At 45.1% G+C, this 15,790-nt stretch overlaps 1 protein-coding gene across 1 annotated transcript in view; it reads left to right on the top strand.

The window, feature by feature from the left end:
• CORIN (corin, serine peptidase) overlaps positions 1-15,790 on the top strand; it is a 289,680-nt gene that overhangs the window by 1,075 nt on the left and 272,815 nt on the right.

The raw sequence follows: 15,790 nt of genomic DNA, 5'->3' as shown, positions 1-15,790 counted from the left end.
GAGGGCCGAGCCCACAAGTTTAGCAGAAGTCCAGGGTAAGACTTGTCATACAAATGATAAATCCGCAGTCACCTTCCTGTTCCCAGCTCCGCCGCCTTCTGTTAGCCACACGGGCTCAAGGAGAACAGCAAAGGGGAGTCATTTGTTTTTAATCGGATCCATTTGCGGCCGATGATTGGCGAGAGCTGAGAAAAGTTATGCAGAGAACAGCAGGCAACAAGTTCGCTCAGCGTGCCTGGCCATGTGTGCGCGGAGCAAGTGCTCTTCTAGGGCCTCTGCATTCCGAGTTCTCCCCAGTGAGTCGTGTGATTATTGCCCTTCCTCAAGGACTAAGCAGGGGAGAGGCAGGACGAGGCAGCAGTAAGGTCAGGGGTAGAGCGACACTTATACTTTTCTTTCTGGCTGTCGCGGAGCAGCGCGCGGAGCCCATCTCTTGCGGGCTCACAGAAAGCACAGGTGAAATCGGACAGTTAATCGCACTCTGGGGGACAGCGCAGTTGTGAATACAAATGGGAAGAAGTGCAGAGTCCGGGGATTCCCACTCCTCTAGGCACATTGCCTGGGCTGGGGAGTGCTGGGGCCATGGCTACGCTAGGAAAAAGTGAGACAACGGGACAGCAATCGTGTTAACTAACACGTTGTAAAATCCTACTGTAGACAGAGCAAAATCTTAGTGGTAACGCGATGTCGCTCCCCCAGGTGCACCCTGGACTCCAGACTAGGGGAGCGGGCGTGTCTCGGAGCTCCTGCACCTGCCCCAGACTCGGGGTGCTCTCGGGTAAGGCACGGGGAAGGAAGGATCGGCAAGTCAGGGGCTGCTGGGCAGACTAAGGGGAGAGCAGCAAGGGAAATGTATAAAGGATTCCCGACTTAGCACAAAGCTAAGATGTGATATACCGCCACTGGGGCATTAGCTTTTACAGTGTGCGTGTGATGTACAGAGCCTTTCTCCCCACTGGGTGTTATAATGTCCTGCTCTAAGGAGAGGACCGGTACTCCCAACCAAGGAATGAGTCCTGCTGGGGGGGACGACAATGTTTCAGAACTCACTTCTAGCTAAGTAGCTAATGGCTTCTTACACAACGTCTAGGAAGGTACCGCAAAACACCGACTTTACATTTTGGCACTGTACAGCAATAGCGTTCAGTACACTTTAAAAACATTTTATACACTGCATACGATATAACACGATAAACAATGAACATGACCCATTGTTTGAAATGTTTGTAAATATTGACGTATATTATATTGTTCCCATTCTCCACTTGATTTAAAATCCAGGTCCTTTTGTCACATTGGGCTGTATAAGTAGGAGCATTTTCAGCAGATCGAGGGAAGTAATTATTCCCCTCTGTTCAACACTGGTGAGGCCACACCTGGATTATTGCATCCATTTTTGGTCCCCCGCACTACAGAAGGGGTGTGGACAAATTAGAGGAGTCCAGTGAAGGGCAAAGAAAATTATTAAGGTTGGGGCACATGATTTAAGAAGAGAGGCTGAGGGAACTGGGATTATTTAGTCTGCAGAAGAGAAGAGTGAGGGGGGATTTGACAGCAGCCTTCAACTACCTGAAGGGGGGTTCCAAAGAGGATGGAGCTAGGCTGCTGTCAGTGGTGGCAGATGACAGAACGAGAAGCAGTGGTCTCAAGTTGCAGTGTGGGAGGTCTAGGTTGGATATTAGGAAACACTATTTCACCAGGAGGGTGGTGAAGCACTGTACTGGGTTACCTAGGGAGGTGGTAGAATCTCCATCCTTAGAGATTTTCCTGGCCCAGCTTGACAAAGTCTTGACTGGGATGATTTAGTTGGTGTTGGTCCTGCTTTGAGCAGGGGGTTGGACTCCCGAGATCTCTTCCAACCCTAATATTCTATGATTCTATGATCTCAGGGCAGAGCAGTCTAGATTCCAAAGGCAGAAGAGACCACTGTGATCATCTAGTCCAGTGGTTCTTAACCAGGAGTACACATACCCCAGGGGTACGCAGAGGTCTTCCAGAGGGTACCATCAACCATCTAGATAATTGCCTAGTTTTACAACAGGCTACATAGAAAGCTCTAGCGAAGTCAGTACAAACTAAAATTTCATACAAGGACTTGTTTATACTGCTCTATATACTATACCGGAGTGGCTAAACTGCAGCTCATGAGCAACGTGTGGTTCTTTTACAGTTAAAATGCATCTTCTGGAGCCCACCATGCCCCTGTTTCTCTGCCTAATAGACTGGCAGGGAGGGGAGCTTGGGGCTTCTGGCCTCTGGCAGGGCTCAGGGTGTCAGCCTGGCAGACGCACCTGCTGGGGCCCTGAGCCTTTGCAGGTGCCTCTTACGGAGCAGAAGCCTCAAGCCACATTAGTCTGCTGCAGGGCAGAAGTCGCAAGCCCCAGCAGGTTAGCCCCACAGGGCTGAAGCCCTGAGCCCCAGCAGGCATGCCCAACACTCGAGATTATGAAAATTATTGTATGCAGCTCAGAGGGTCAATACGTTTGGCCACCCCGTACTATACACTGAAATGTAAGTACAATATTTATATTTCAATTGATTTATTTTATAATTATATGGTAAAAATGAGAAAGTAAACAATTTTTCAGTAATAGTGTGTTGAGACATTTTTTGCATTTTTATGCCTGATTTTGTAAGCAAGTAGTGTTTAAGTGAGGTGAAACTTGGGGATATGTAAGACAAATCAGACTTCTGAAAGGGGTACAATAGTCTGGAAAGGTTGAGAGCCACTGATCTAGTCTGACCTTCTGTATAACACAGGCCATAGAATTTCCCCAACATAATTCCCAGAGCAGATCCTTTAGAAAAAGCATCCAGTCTCGATTTAAAAATTGCCAGTGATGGAGAATCCACCAGGATCTGTGGTAAGTTATTCCAATGGTTAATTACTCTCACGGATAAACATGGGTGCAGTTATTTCCACTTTGAATTTGTCTAGCTTCATCTTCCAGCCATTGGATTGTGTTATACCTTTCTCTGCTAGACTGAAGAGCCCATTATTAAATATCTGTTTCCCATATAGGTACTTATAGACTGAAATCAAGTCATCCGTTAACCTTCTCTTTCTTAAGCTATATAAATTGAAGTCCTGGGTTCTATCACTACACTGTGTGTTTTCCTTTCTTTTCTTTTAAAAACTATTCATTTATTTGGGAAGTTTTAACAAGTTTACAAATCCTTGCCATATAAATATCAGACTCAAAACAAACATTACAACAGTAGCTTTTGTTTAAAGAGACATTATACAGGAATACATCATTAGATCTTTCTATTTAACAGGGTGTTACCATATTACAGAGTGAGCATAATTACTACACCTATAACATGTAATTTCTAGTGATTTTAATAAGTGACATTTCAATATAAATATATTTAACAGACCAGGCGCATCTATCAAATATTAATATTAAAAAATTGCACGGGTGTGCTGAGGCTTTTTTGTAGGTGAGTATAGTTTGTGTTAGTAATGAATAAAAGATCTAAATATAAATATCTAAATATCTATCTGTCCTCCATTTTGGTGGGTACATAATTGGTGTGTTAATTTTTCCATAAGCAAAACTTCCCATAATATTGAACTATTCCTCTGTGGTTGGACTATTTTTTTTTCCAGAGAGAGGCTACCAATAGTCAGGCAGCTACTAGCATATGAGACATTAATTCTTCATTTCCTCTTGAGTGACCATTTCCGCTAGGAAGCCCCAGAAGGATTACCAAGGGATCATTTGGTAATAAATATTCAACAATTTATAAAATACTGTTATGGATTGCATCCCAGTACTTTCTAATGTCCAGGCATATCCACCATATATGCATGAAATCTCTTATTTCACAATTTCTCTGACTTTTATCCACATTCAATCTCTCTCTATATTTTATCCTGACTGATGTGATGTACCACTGAAACAATATCTTAAAGAAATTTTCTTTTATTATGCTACAGATTGTGGTTGCTGGTCCTCTTTTCCAGGTCAAACCCTATTTCTCTGGGGTAATTTTTCTATCCACATCACAGTGTCATTGGTGAGGGGAAAGAATTTATCTTATTTCTAGTTCTGTCCCAAACCCATAGATTAGCCTTTGCTAAAGGATGTATGTAAATGTCTGGAGAGCACGATATTTTATTAATCCATGGTAACCTAGCGATGTTTACACTGTTACAATTTTCTTGTTTAATAAAGATCCAGTATTTGACTGGGTTAGAGCGCCTACTGCTTTGAGCTGGCTGGCTTGATAGCACCATAGAATATTTGTAATAGCTAGTCTACCCTGTTCAATGGGTCTGTACAAAATATCTGCACTCACGCTTGGTCTTTTCTTGTTCCATATAAATTCTAACAACATCCTCTGTACTTCTGCTAGGGTTTTATCTGAGAAAATCACAGAAGAATTTTGAAACAAAAAAGATATCCTTTGCAGAATATTCCTTTTGATTGTGGCTATCCTTCCCAACCAAGAAATTGCATACTTCTCCCAGCATTCAGACCTTGGTTCGTTTGATGAAGTAGTGGTTTGACATTTAAATCATAGAGCTCTTCTAGATTGTTTGAGATTTGAAATCCAAGGTATTGTAGTTGCTGCCTATTTGTACCCAAATGTTTTCTGGAGGAGTGACTTTTCAGAAACTGGCAAATGTGTAACTAGCATTTCAGGTTTGGCATAATTTTCTTTAAAACCAGATGTTTTCCCAAAGTCCTGGATTTATTTACCAACTACTTTTATGGAAATAATTGGTGTAAATAATATTATATCATCTGCATATAACATTATTTTCTGATGTGTTCCTGTAAGGTTTATTCCTGTGAAGGATTCACTGTTCCTTATCCTCTATGCAAAAGGATTCATGGCCAGTGGGGAAAATAAAGAGGACAATGGATATACCTGCCTAGTCCCTCTGGTTTCAGAGTGGTTAGCCGTGTTAGCCTGTATCAGCAAAAAGAACGAGGAGTACTTGTGGCATCTTAGAGACTAACAAATTTATTTGAGCATAAGCTTTCATGGGCTACAGTCCACTTCATCGGATGCATGCAGTGGAAGATACAGTAGGAAAATATATATATACACAGAGAACATGAAAAAATGGGTGTTGCCATACCAACTGTAACGAGGGTAATTAATTAAGGGGAGCTATTATCAGCAGTAGAAAAAAATTTGTAGTGATAATCAGGATGGCCCATTTTCAACCGTTGACAAGAAGACGTGAGTGTGTGTGTGGGGGGGATTAGCATGGGAAAATAGTTTTACTTTGTGTCATGACCCATCCACTCCTAGTCTTTATTCAAACCTAATTTAATGGTGTCTAGTTTGCAAATTAATTCCAATTCTGCAGTTTCTAGTTGGAGTATGTTTTTGAAGTTTTTTTGTTGGAGTATTGAGACTTTGAGATCTGTAATTGAGTGACCAACAAGGTTGAAGTGTTTGCTGACTGGTTTTTGAATGTTATAATTCTTGACGTCTGATTTGTGTCCATTTATTCTTTTGCCTAGAGACTGTCTGGTTTGGCCAATGTACATTGCCAGCAATGCCCCTCTGCCATGAACAGGTCCACTCTATTCTATCAAAGGCTTTCTCTGCATCTAATGATGAAATAATGAAAATAATCTTATTTGATTTGGCATTATGGATGATTCCAAGTACTCTCCAAATATTGTCTGACATTTGTCTATCCTTAATTAATTCACTTAGATCTGGATTTATAAAAGCTGAGAGCAAAGACAAAGATCAGCTAGCTAGTATTTTTGCTAAAATGTTCATGTCAGGATTTAAAAGTGATATGGGCCTATAGGAGCTGCATAAGGTAAGATCTTTTTCCATCTTTAGGGAGGACAACCACAGCAGCTTCTTTCATAGGTTGTGGGAGTTCCTCCAGAACTTATTCCTAACAGAATAGTATTGAAGGTATCATTCAAAGGATACATACTAATACCTCCTTAAATATCTTGTAAAATTTAACTGGAAAGCCATCAAGTCCTGGAGTTTTACTACTTTTCATACTTGCTATTGTCTCTAGAATTTCTTCTTCTGTTATTTATTTATCTAAAGTTCCTTTATCCATTTTGTTTATCTTTGGCATGCCTGCTACTTCCAGATATTTTTTGAATAACTTCAGAGCTACGAGGTATAGAGATTTTTATAATAAGCAGCAAAAGTTGCACTTATTGCATCAGGGTGTGTAACTATCTTTTGCTGATTGTTTTTTATGAGTGAAATAATGTTATTTTAGAATCCCTTCGAGTTTTTGAGTCAATACCTTATCACTTTTTTTTCATTTTCATAAAACTTCTGCTTTGTATACCCATGGGATTTTTCAGTGGCATCTCTCCTGCAACATATTCAACTTCCCTCTAATACTAGTTAATTGTTGGTATTTTTTTTTAATTTGTGTTTTTGTGAATATCTTGTAACTTTTAATCTCTTGTTCTAGTTCTATTCTTTCTTGAGCTCTTTCTTTTTTTCAATTGAGTGGCATTGCTTGTCAACTGGCTCCTAAATACTGCTTTACCTAGATCTCAGAAAAAATCTTTTTTTATATTGTCTGTATTATATATTTGAAAGTTTCAAACAATGTCATCTTTAATTGCTGGAACCCAATGATTGTCGTGGAGAAGCAAACGGATCATTTTCCAAAAAAATGATCTTTGGAACCCAACCCAGTTATCCAATATTACTTCCACTGGTGCATGATCTGACCATATAATGTTGCCAATTTCCACATATCTTTTCTACTTAATTAAGGATTTATATATTAACATTAGGTCTTGTGATGGGGCAGCCCCACCCTGCACTGGCCCCAGCAGCATCAGACCAGTAGCTCTGACGGCAGAAGTCCCGCCCTGGCCATACTGGGCATGCTCCAAGTGCTCTGGGAGTATAAAAGGAGGGAACTCAGCCCAGTCTGGGCAGGTGGCTGCAGGGGAAGGAGCTAACTGGGAAGCTCCTGTGGAGGACCAGCCACCACCCTTGAAGTTGCCGGAAACTGAAACTTCTCCTGGCTGGGATGAAGCTCTACCATGGGAGGATCCCAAGAAGGTGATGGACTTGGAGCCCCGTGGAGAACCTAGGGACTCGTGAGAGACCCCAACTCTCAAGCCGGTAGGAAGTGACTCAGGGCAGGGTGTGTGTGTGTGTGTGCCGGACTGGTACCTTGCCTCCGGTAAGCCTCAGCGTGTTTTGGTAGGACACTCCTACTGAGCCAGTGGCAAGGTCCTACATAGCTGTTAGGGCCGCAGGCCACGGCCCAGTGAAGTGGGAGAGTCTCTGGCCATTGGGCTGCGCTGCCCTGCAGCCAGAGGTGATTCTATAGACTCTGGCCATTAGACCGCACTGCCCTGCAACCAGGGGAGATTCTATGGACTCTGGCCACTAGGCCATACTGCCCTGCACTCAGGGGCGATTCTACAGACTCTGGCCATTAGGCCATACTGCCCTGCAACCAGGGGTGTAAACCCTCACACATGGTGGAGAATATGGGTATCGATTCAAACCTGTTGAAAGGTCTGGGAGAATGGAGTTGAACCATTGGAACCCCATCAGCCTCCAAGATGGAGATGGAGAAGCTCCTAAAGTGGATCCTGGAAAGGCAATAAGAACAGGTGGCCCAAGAGCAGCAGCAGGTGCAGATGATGCAGCAGATAGCCAGCTAGCAGCAGCTGCTGATAACCCAGCATCAAGAACAGCAGCAGAAGCTCCTCCAGGAACTGGTGGTCAAGCAGCAGGCGCAACAAGAATGTCTGGTCCAGCAGATGGCCACTCTGTTACGCTTGGTGGGTGCTGAAACTGACATACCTACTGGGGCCAGACCCAGGGAGAATTTGGGGGAGCTACTGGTACGCCTCACTAAGAAGGGGCCAGAAGACGACCCGGAGGCATTCCTAGTGACATTCAAATGGATGGCAACTGCTACCAGGTGGCCCCTGGAGCATTGGGCCACCTTACTAGCTGCCTATCTGATGGGACAGGCCCAGGCCACCTACTGTAGCCTCAACCCCTGGGAGGCCCTGGAGTACTCCTGGGTGAAGGTGGCCATACTGGAATATACCGGCATTAGCCTGGAGACCTATCGCCAACACCTTCACAAAGAACAGTACGGATATGGGACCACTGTTGGAAGTGGTTGAACCCGGAAGGCTTGACCAGACCCCAGGTAGCGGAGATGGTGGTGCTGGAGCAGTTCACCCAGATCCAGCCCCCAGGAGGAAGGGCCTGGCTAAGCGGACATCGACTGGCAACCTTGTCCACGACGGTGGCCTTGATGGAGGACTACTTTTCCGCCGAGGGGGCTGAGATGCCACCCTGGGCAGCAGGAAGTTCCGGTCGAAGGGGTGGGCCAGGAAAAGGAAATCCCCAGGGGGCAGAGGCTCGGGATCTGTCATTCAACACCTGCCCTGCGACCCCAAAGCCCCCCAGCCCTGAGCCCAGGCACAGAACCACCTGGGTACTGACCCGAAGGGACCAGCTCCCACGAGAGAGGGAGCCCGCTGGGTGAGGCCCTGGACCCGCGGAGACCCAAGAAGTATGCTGGGAGTGCGGACAAGAAGGGCATTTCCAGCGGGATTGCCTGTTTATGGACTGCAATTATGGACAAGCCTGGGTCGCCGGATGAAGGGCCCGGAAGAGAGGACTGGGAAAACTCGTGGTCTCTTTCTGGGTTGAGGGGATCCTCACGAACATCCTCGTGGACTCGGGGTGCAGCCAGACCCTCATACGGCAGGGGCTGGTCCCAGACCTCAAACTCTGGCACCCAGATCCACTTACAGTGTCTACTTGGGGACATCTTCCCGTACCCATTGGCATGGGTGAGGATAGAAGTATGCCACCGGGTGGGTGTGGCCCCCAAGTTAGCCTACTCAGTAGTATTCGGACGAGACTGGCCAGGCTTCAGGGAGGTTCTCCAAATGTACCAACCATGGTCTGACCCAGGAATGGATGGGACTAGGCCCCTGTAAATGGGGCTGCTTGGACGCACACCATGTGTTGACCCTGGAGAAGGGGCATTGGCGCAGGGGGAGATCCCCGTGACACCCACCCCACCCCCAATACGGCCCCTTTGAGTGGAGGACACACAAATGGAACTGGAGCAGGAAGTGGACTTTGTCCAGGAACAGAGAGAGGACCCGATCCTAAGTAGAACCTGGGAACAGGCCACCAGCCTTGGGCCCGACCCTGAAGCCCCCACAGGGTCCCTGCTTTGAGATATGGCAGGCTCACCTATATCAGGTAATACAGGAACCACAGACCTAGGAGACATTCTGTCAGCTATTGGTTCCCCGGAGGCTGTGACAAAGCCTCCTCGGACTAGTCCACGTTAACCCCTGGGCTGGGCACCTGGGGTGGGAAAAGACCCTCCAGAGGATAGTTCACTGGTTCTTCTGTCCTGGCATACACCAGGAGTTTCGGGACTACTGCACATCTTGCCCAGAATGCCTGCTGGTGGGACTGAAGGTGTATTCTGGGCACTCCTGATTCCTATGCCAGTCGTTGGCATACCCTTTGAATGGATTGGGATGGACCTAGTCAGCCCCCTTGAAAGAAGCAAGATGGGGAACTGCTTCATCCTAGTGGTCGTGGATTATGCAACATGTTACCCTGAAGCTGTGCCCCTGCAGACGATGCCAGCGATCGCTACCAAACTAGTGAAGATTTTTGCTAGGATCGGGATACCTGCGGAAATCCTGATGGACGAGGGCATGAACGTGTCCTCTAAACTGATAGCTGAATTGTGCTGCCTCCTCCAAAACAAATGCTCTGGATGTCAGTCTATCATCCCCAAACAGACAGCCTAGTGCAGGGGTCAGCAACCTTTCAGAAGTGGTGTGCTGAGTCTTCATTTATTCACTCAGATGTAAGGTTTCGCCTGCCAGTAATACATTTTAACATTTTTAGAAGGTCTCTTTCTATAAGTCTATAATATATAACTAAACTATTGTTGTCTGTAAAGTAATTAAGGTTTTAAAAATGTTTAAGAAGCTTCATTTAAAATTACATTCAAATGCAGAGCCCCCTGGACTGGTGGCCAGGACCCAGGCAGTGTGAGTGCCATTGAAAATCAGCTCGCGTGCTACCTTCGGCACCCGTGCCATAGGTTGCCTACCCCTGGCCTAGTGGAACGTTTCAATGGCACCCTAAAATCCATGTTACAGAAGTTCATGGAGGAGGATCCTATGCGTTGGGATACTCTGTTGCCAGCCCTACTGTTCGCCATAGGGGAGGTACCCCAGGTATCGACGTGGTTCGCACCCTTTGAACTCTTGTGCAGCAAGCAGCACAGGGGGATCCTGGACCTCCTGAAGGAGGAGTGGGAAGCCCAGGAGACACGAGTTCTCGGGACCACCCAATATGTCTTGCAACTCCGAGAACGGCTCCGAACACTGGTGCTTTTGCAGGCCCAAGTGAACCAAGGAACTAGGTGATGGAGTTTAGCCCCAGGCGATCGGGTGTTGCTTTTGTTGCCCTCGGCTGAATCAAAACTTCTGACCAAATGGCAGGGACCCTACCAGCTAATCTGGCGGGTTGGACCGGTAGACTACGAGGTCCGACTACCGAGGCGATAGAGGGAGACGCGCATCTGCCATGTGAATCTTCTGGAAGCCCATGGAAGCTCTGCTCATTGGCCCATCCACCCTGGAATTGGAACTCGGGCCCCTAGCAGGGGACCCCCTGGACCCAAGGCTGGTGATGTTAGGGGCGGGCCTCACCCCCGTACAGCAAGATGTGTTATCCGCCCGCCCTGTTTATACTTCAGACAGATCCCTTGGGGGGCATACTCTCCCAGGAGTTAGACGAGGAAGAACACTCAATACTGTATCTAAGTCGTAAACAGTTCCCCTGGGAACAACATTATTCCACAATAGAGAAAGAGGCTGTGGCGGTGAGATGGGCCATCCACGCTCTTTGTTATTACCTGTTGGGGAATAACTTCAGATTGATCACAGACCATGCTCGCCTACAGTAGATGCATAGTATGAAGGACACAACCCCCCAGATTATGTGATGGTACCTCTCCCTCCAACCCTATGATTTCTGCGTATTTCATAGCCTGGGTAAGGCCCACGCTAACGCAGACTTCTTCTCCAGACATGGCGAGGGGGAGAAGGAGGCAGACCAACCCTGGGGGATCCTTCTTAAGGGGGAGGGTGTGTGATGGAGCAGCCCCGCCCCACACTGGCCCCAGCAGTGTCAGACCAGTAGCTCTGACAGCGGAAGTCCCGCCCCGGCCATACTGGGCATGCTCCAAGTGCTCTGGGAGTATTAAAAGAGGGAACTCAGCTCAGTCTGGGTGAGTGGCTGCAGGGGAAGGATCTAAATAGGAAGCTCCTGTGGAGGACCAGCCACCACCCTTGAAGTTGCTGGGAACTGAAGCTTCTCCTGGCTGGCACAAAGCCCTACTATGGGAGGAGCCTGAGGCGGCGATGGACCTGGAGACCCGCGGAAAACCTAGAGACTCGTGAGAGACCCCAACTCTCAAGCCAGTAGGAAGTGATCCGGGGTGTGTGTGTGTGTGTGGTAAGCCTCAGTGTGTTTTGGTAGGACACCCTTCCCCCCCATCCCCGCCCCCTGCCACAAGGTCTTATGTTGCTGTTAGGGCCATGGGCCGGAGACCAGTGAAGTGGGAGAATCTCTGGCCATTGGCCCGCTCTGCCCTGCAGCCAGGGGCGAATCTATGGACTCTGGCCCCTAGGCCATACTGTCCTGCAACCAGAGGCAATTCTATAGACTCTGGCCATTAGGCCATGCTGCCCTGCAACCAGGGGTGTAAACCCTCACAGATATATTCTAGTGTATAAATGCTGAGGGTGTGAATAAAATGTTTAATCTTTTTCTCCTGGGTACAATTCTCTTCAGCAATCTGACAGATCAAATTGTTAGCAAAGCGAAGTCAATTCTCCATCTGCTTCCATATCCTTATCTTTTTTTTTTATCAGATTTGTCCAGTCCAATTGAAGTATCCTCCCAGTATAGTTTCCCCTTCCCCAAAGTGTTGCAGTGTTTTAAAGATGTCCTTAATATTTATTTATATATTATTCTTATTTACTTAGCTTTTGGTTGGGAGCATACACTGGGCCCAGTGTTGTTATTAACCTAGCAATTGTGCTCTTCAACAATATAAATCATCCCTCCTTCTCCTTAAATTGATCTTCTTCAATATGAAAAGGCACATGTGTAGCAAGTGTAATACCCCCTCCTCTTTTCTTTTGCTGAAGCAAAAAAATGTCTGCTGAAACCAGTTACTTTTCATGCCCATAATTTGTTCTTCCTGAAAATAGTTTCTTAGAGTTGAATAATCTGAAAGCTTTTTTAAAAATAAATTATCCCTAGATTTTTTCCTTTTTAATGACATTATTTAGCATTTTGACAAAGATGTCACTTTAAAAGGAATAACCACTGAGAGTAACTATTTAGCTTGAAAAACTTGAAATTATTGAGATTCTCTAGCTACTTGATGGCATGAACCCTTGTGTTGTCAATGTCTTTCTTGGTTTTTTTGTTGCATTCATGACTGTGTGCCTGAATATAACTTGGTTTCTGTTTGTAAACTCCCTCCCCACCATCTTCCCAGCTCCTTCCCTTCTCCTGTGTTCCTCTTATTCTAACAGCACATCAATACTTAAAATGCTGCATTGGTGCAGCTGCAATGATGCATTTGTGCTGCTGTAGCTCTTTAATTAGGACACTCTACGCTGACGGGAGAGCTCTCTCCCGCCAGCCTACCACCTCCCCAAGAGGCAGTAGATATGTCAGCAGGAGAAGCATGGGGATGAGGGGAAGTTAGGTCAGTATAACTATGTTGCTCAGGGCAGTGGATTTTTCACACCTCTCTGTGGTGTAGTTATACCAATATAAGTTTGTAGTGTAGACTAGACCTAAATCCAACCACAAATGAATTACCAACATAATATGTGAAACAAAACCCAAATGATTGTGTTTTGTGAACCCTAAACTCTCCCTAAGAACACTTGGCCCGCTTCTCTTGCGCTCCAAATGAGGTAGCAAAGAGTCCTGTAGCACCTTATAGACTAACAGACATATCGGAGCATGAGCTTTCGTGGGTGAATACCTACTTCATCGGATGCATGTAGTGGAAATTTCGAGGGGCAGGTATATATATGCAAGCAAGAAGCAGGCTAGAGATAACGAGGTTAGTTCAATCAGGGAGGATGAGGCCCTCTGCTTCTTGCTTGGATATATATATATATATCTGCCCCTGAAAATTTCCACTATATGCATCCAATGAAGTGGGTATTCACCCACGAAAGCTCATGCTTCAATACGTCTGTTAGTCTATAAGGTGTTACAGGACTCTTTGCTGCTTTTACAGATCCAGACTAACACGGCTACCCCTCTGACAAATGAGGTACAATCTCTACCTATGGGACCTTGCCCTTAAGATGGATTACTGTCTGGTCATTTTAAGTTACAAGAATTTACAGAGAATCCCTAAAGGCTCATCGCCATTCCCTCTCTGTTTTCTCCAATCTCCTCCATCCTCTCCCCCTCCTCTGTTGTTGTCCTTTATTTCCTCTATGTTTTAAAATACAGAACACAGCTATTATTAATCACTGCAATTAAAGCAATTTTTATACTATTTTCTTTATAATAGTAACATAGTTAATGTTCATCTCTTAATTTCTGGTGACTCCTGGAAAGTCACTTCTGGTGGGTTTTGAGATTACTCATCAGGTATCCATGTTCTCTTGTTCAGCTTTACTTCTGCCATTGCCAATACAGTTGCTAGAATCTTTTGTCTTTTCCTATCTTCTTTTTCCTGTATTTCACCATTTGCCAAGAGTTTTTCAGAAACTTATCTGGAGTTCTCCCTCTGGACAATCGTTTTTTACATCTGTGGTTTGGATTTCTATTCCAAGTCATTGGAGTATGTTGTGGTTTTTTTTTTTTGCTTACTTAAAGTCTCTTGCTGTATAATACTGATTTTTTTGGAAGCTGATTGAGAATTTAAATGGAAATACCAATCTGCAGCAGATATCTGCCCTCCTGAGTGCTGCTGTAATTTCCCCCAGCTCTCTTCTCCTTTGTAAAGTTAGGACAGTGTGTTCGTGGAAAAAATTGCAGCTTGTGGCCTTTGAGTATAAGCTCAGAGTGCTCTCTGGCTTTTTCATAATTAATTTTTTCTGATGATAATTGAGGTTTCACAATTAGGTTTCTGGGTTTTTATTATTGTATTTTTATGAGGCCCAGGCAGGGGGAGCAGCACCCTATGGGCTCTCTCCATTTTTACTTCTTCCAGGGAGCTTGGATGTAACAGTTCCACAATTAAAGTTTTTACAAACCAGATTGGGTTTTCTCCTTCAGCATTTCCAGGCAGCACCTTAATTCTACTGTTGTGTCTTCTCAATCTGTTTTCTATAAATCCACTTAAAGATGCAGCTCTTTCTCTTTCTCCCGGTACTGTGAGAAGTTTGGTTGTCGGATCATCTCTCATGGCCTTAAGCTGAGCTATCATCTACAGAATGTTTGCTTTGTTAGCCATTTGATTTTCCTCAGCCCTGGCACTTCTGCCTGATTTGGCTGTAATGTGTTCACTTGAAGTGTGAGAGGTCTCTCCATGCTGTGAGCCAGAAACATTTATCTTGGTGAAGTATCTTTTTAAATGTTCAGATTTTCTTGGAGAATCCATCCTCTCCAATTCTGTGCTCTTGTTTTTGGTTATTTTTGGGGGGATGGGGTACTTCAGTAGATTTTGGAAGTCAATGGAGGCAGATTGCTTCAGGAACCCATGTTATTCTAAACCCTGCTAGTCTGCCATCAGTCATGTTTTCTAATCCTTTAATCATTCTTGCGGCTCTTATCTGAACCCTGTCCACTTTATCAACATCCTTCTTGAATTGTGGACACCAGAACTGAACACAGTATTTCAGCAGTGGTTGCACAAGTGCCAAACAGAGAGGTATAATAATCTTTCTACTCCTACTTGAGATTCCTGTTTATGCTTCCAAGGATTGCAGTAACTCTCTGGTCTACACTACAGCATCGCACATGTTCTGCTGATTATCCATCACAATTTTTTTTGAGTCACTGCATCCCAGGATAGATTCAACCATCCTGTTAGTATGGCCTTTATTCTCTGTTGCTGAATATATAACATTTAGCCATATTAAAATTCACATTGTTTGCTTGCCCCAGTTTACCAAGTGATCCAGATTTCTCTGTATTGGTGACTTGTCCTCTTCATTATTTACCTCTCCCAATTTTGTGTCTGTGATTAACTTTCCCAGGGTGCAATCTGGAACTGGGATACTGCTGAGCCCTCTTTTTCCCCAGCCTCGGCTCCCTCACCCACTCTGATGCTATAACAAGCTGCAGACCCCTCCAGGTCCTGCACTCTCACAATTTTACACAAACCGGGACACACCCAGCTGCAGTTACATGAATGCTTCTCCTAGCCACTCATGAACTAACAACAGAGAGGCTCCTACCAACTTCCCCAGCACCGCAGCCTAGGACTCCAGATCTGTACCATCCTACCTTGGTCAGAATCCTGACCAATGTAAGTTAGTACCCAGTCTGCCCCTTCCTCAGTGTGGAAAGGACAATGCACCAGCCCTTTTTTCTGAGCAGATTTCCTTTACACTTCAAACAACACACTGTTTTTAGGTTAAAAATGTAAATCAAGTTTATAAACTACAGAAAGATAAATTTTAAGTGATTATAAGTAATAGCATACAGATCAAAGTAGATTACCATAAGACGTAAAATCACAATGTAAGTTCTGTACTCTAGACAGCATTTGAATCAAAAAGTCTCACACTCTGATGGTACAGACAGTCCTTCAATC

This window comes from Gopherus evgoodei, chromosome 5, assembly GCF_007399415.2.
Source record: "Gopherus evgoodei ecotype Sinaloan lineage chromosome 5, rGopEvg1_v1.p, whole genome shotgun sequence".
Classification (NCBI taxonomy): domain Eukaryota; kingdom Metazoa; phylum Chordata; order Testudines; family Testudinidae; genus Gopherus; species Gopherus evgoodei.
The sequence above is the reverse complement of the archived record's forward strand: the minus strand, read 5'-3'. Positions and strand labels throughout refer to the sequence as shown.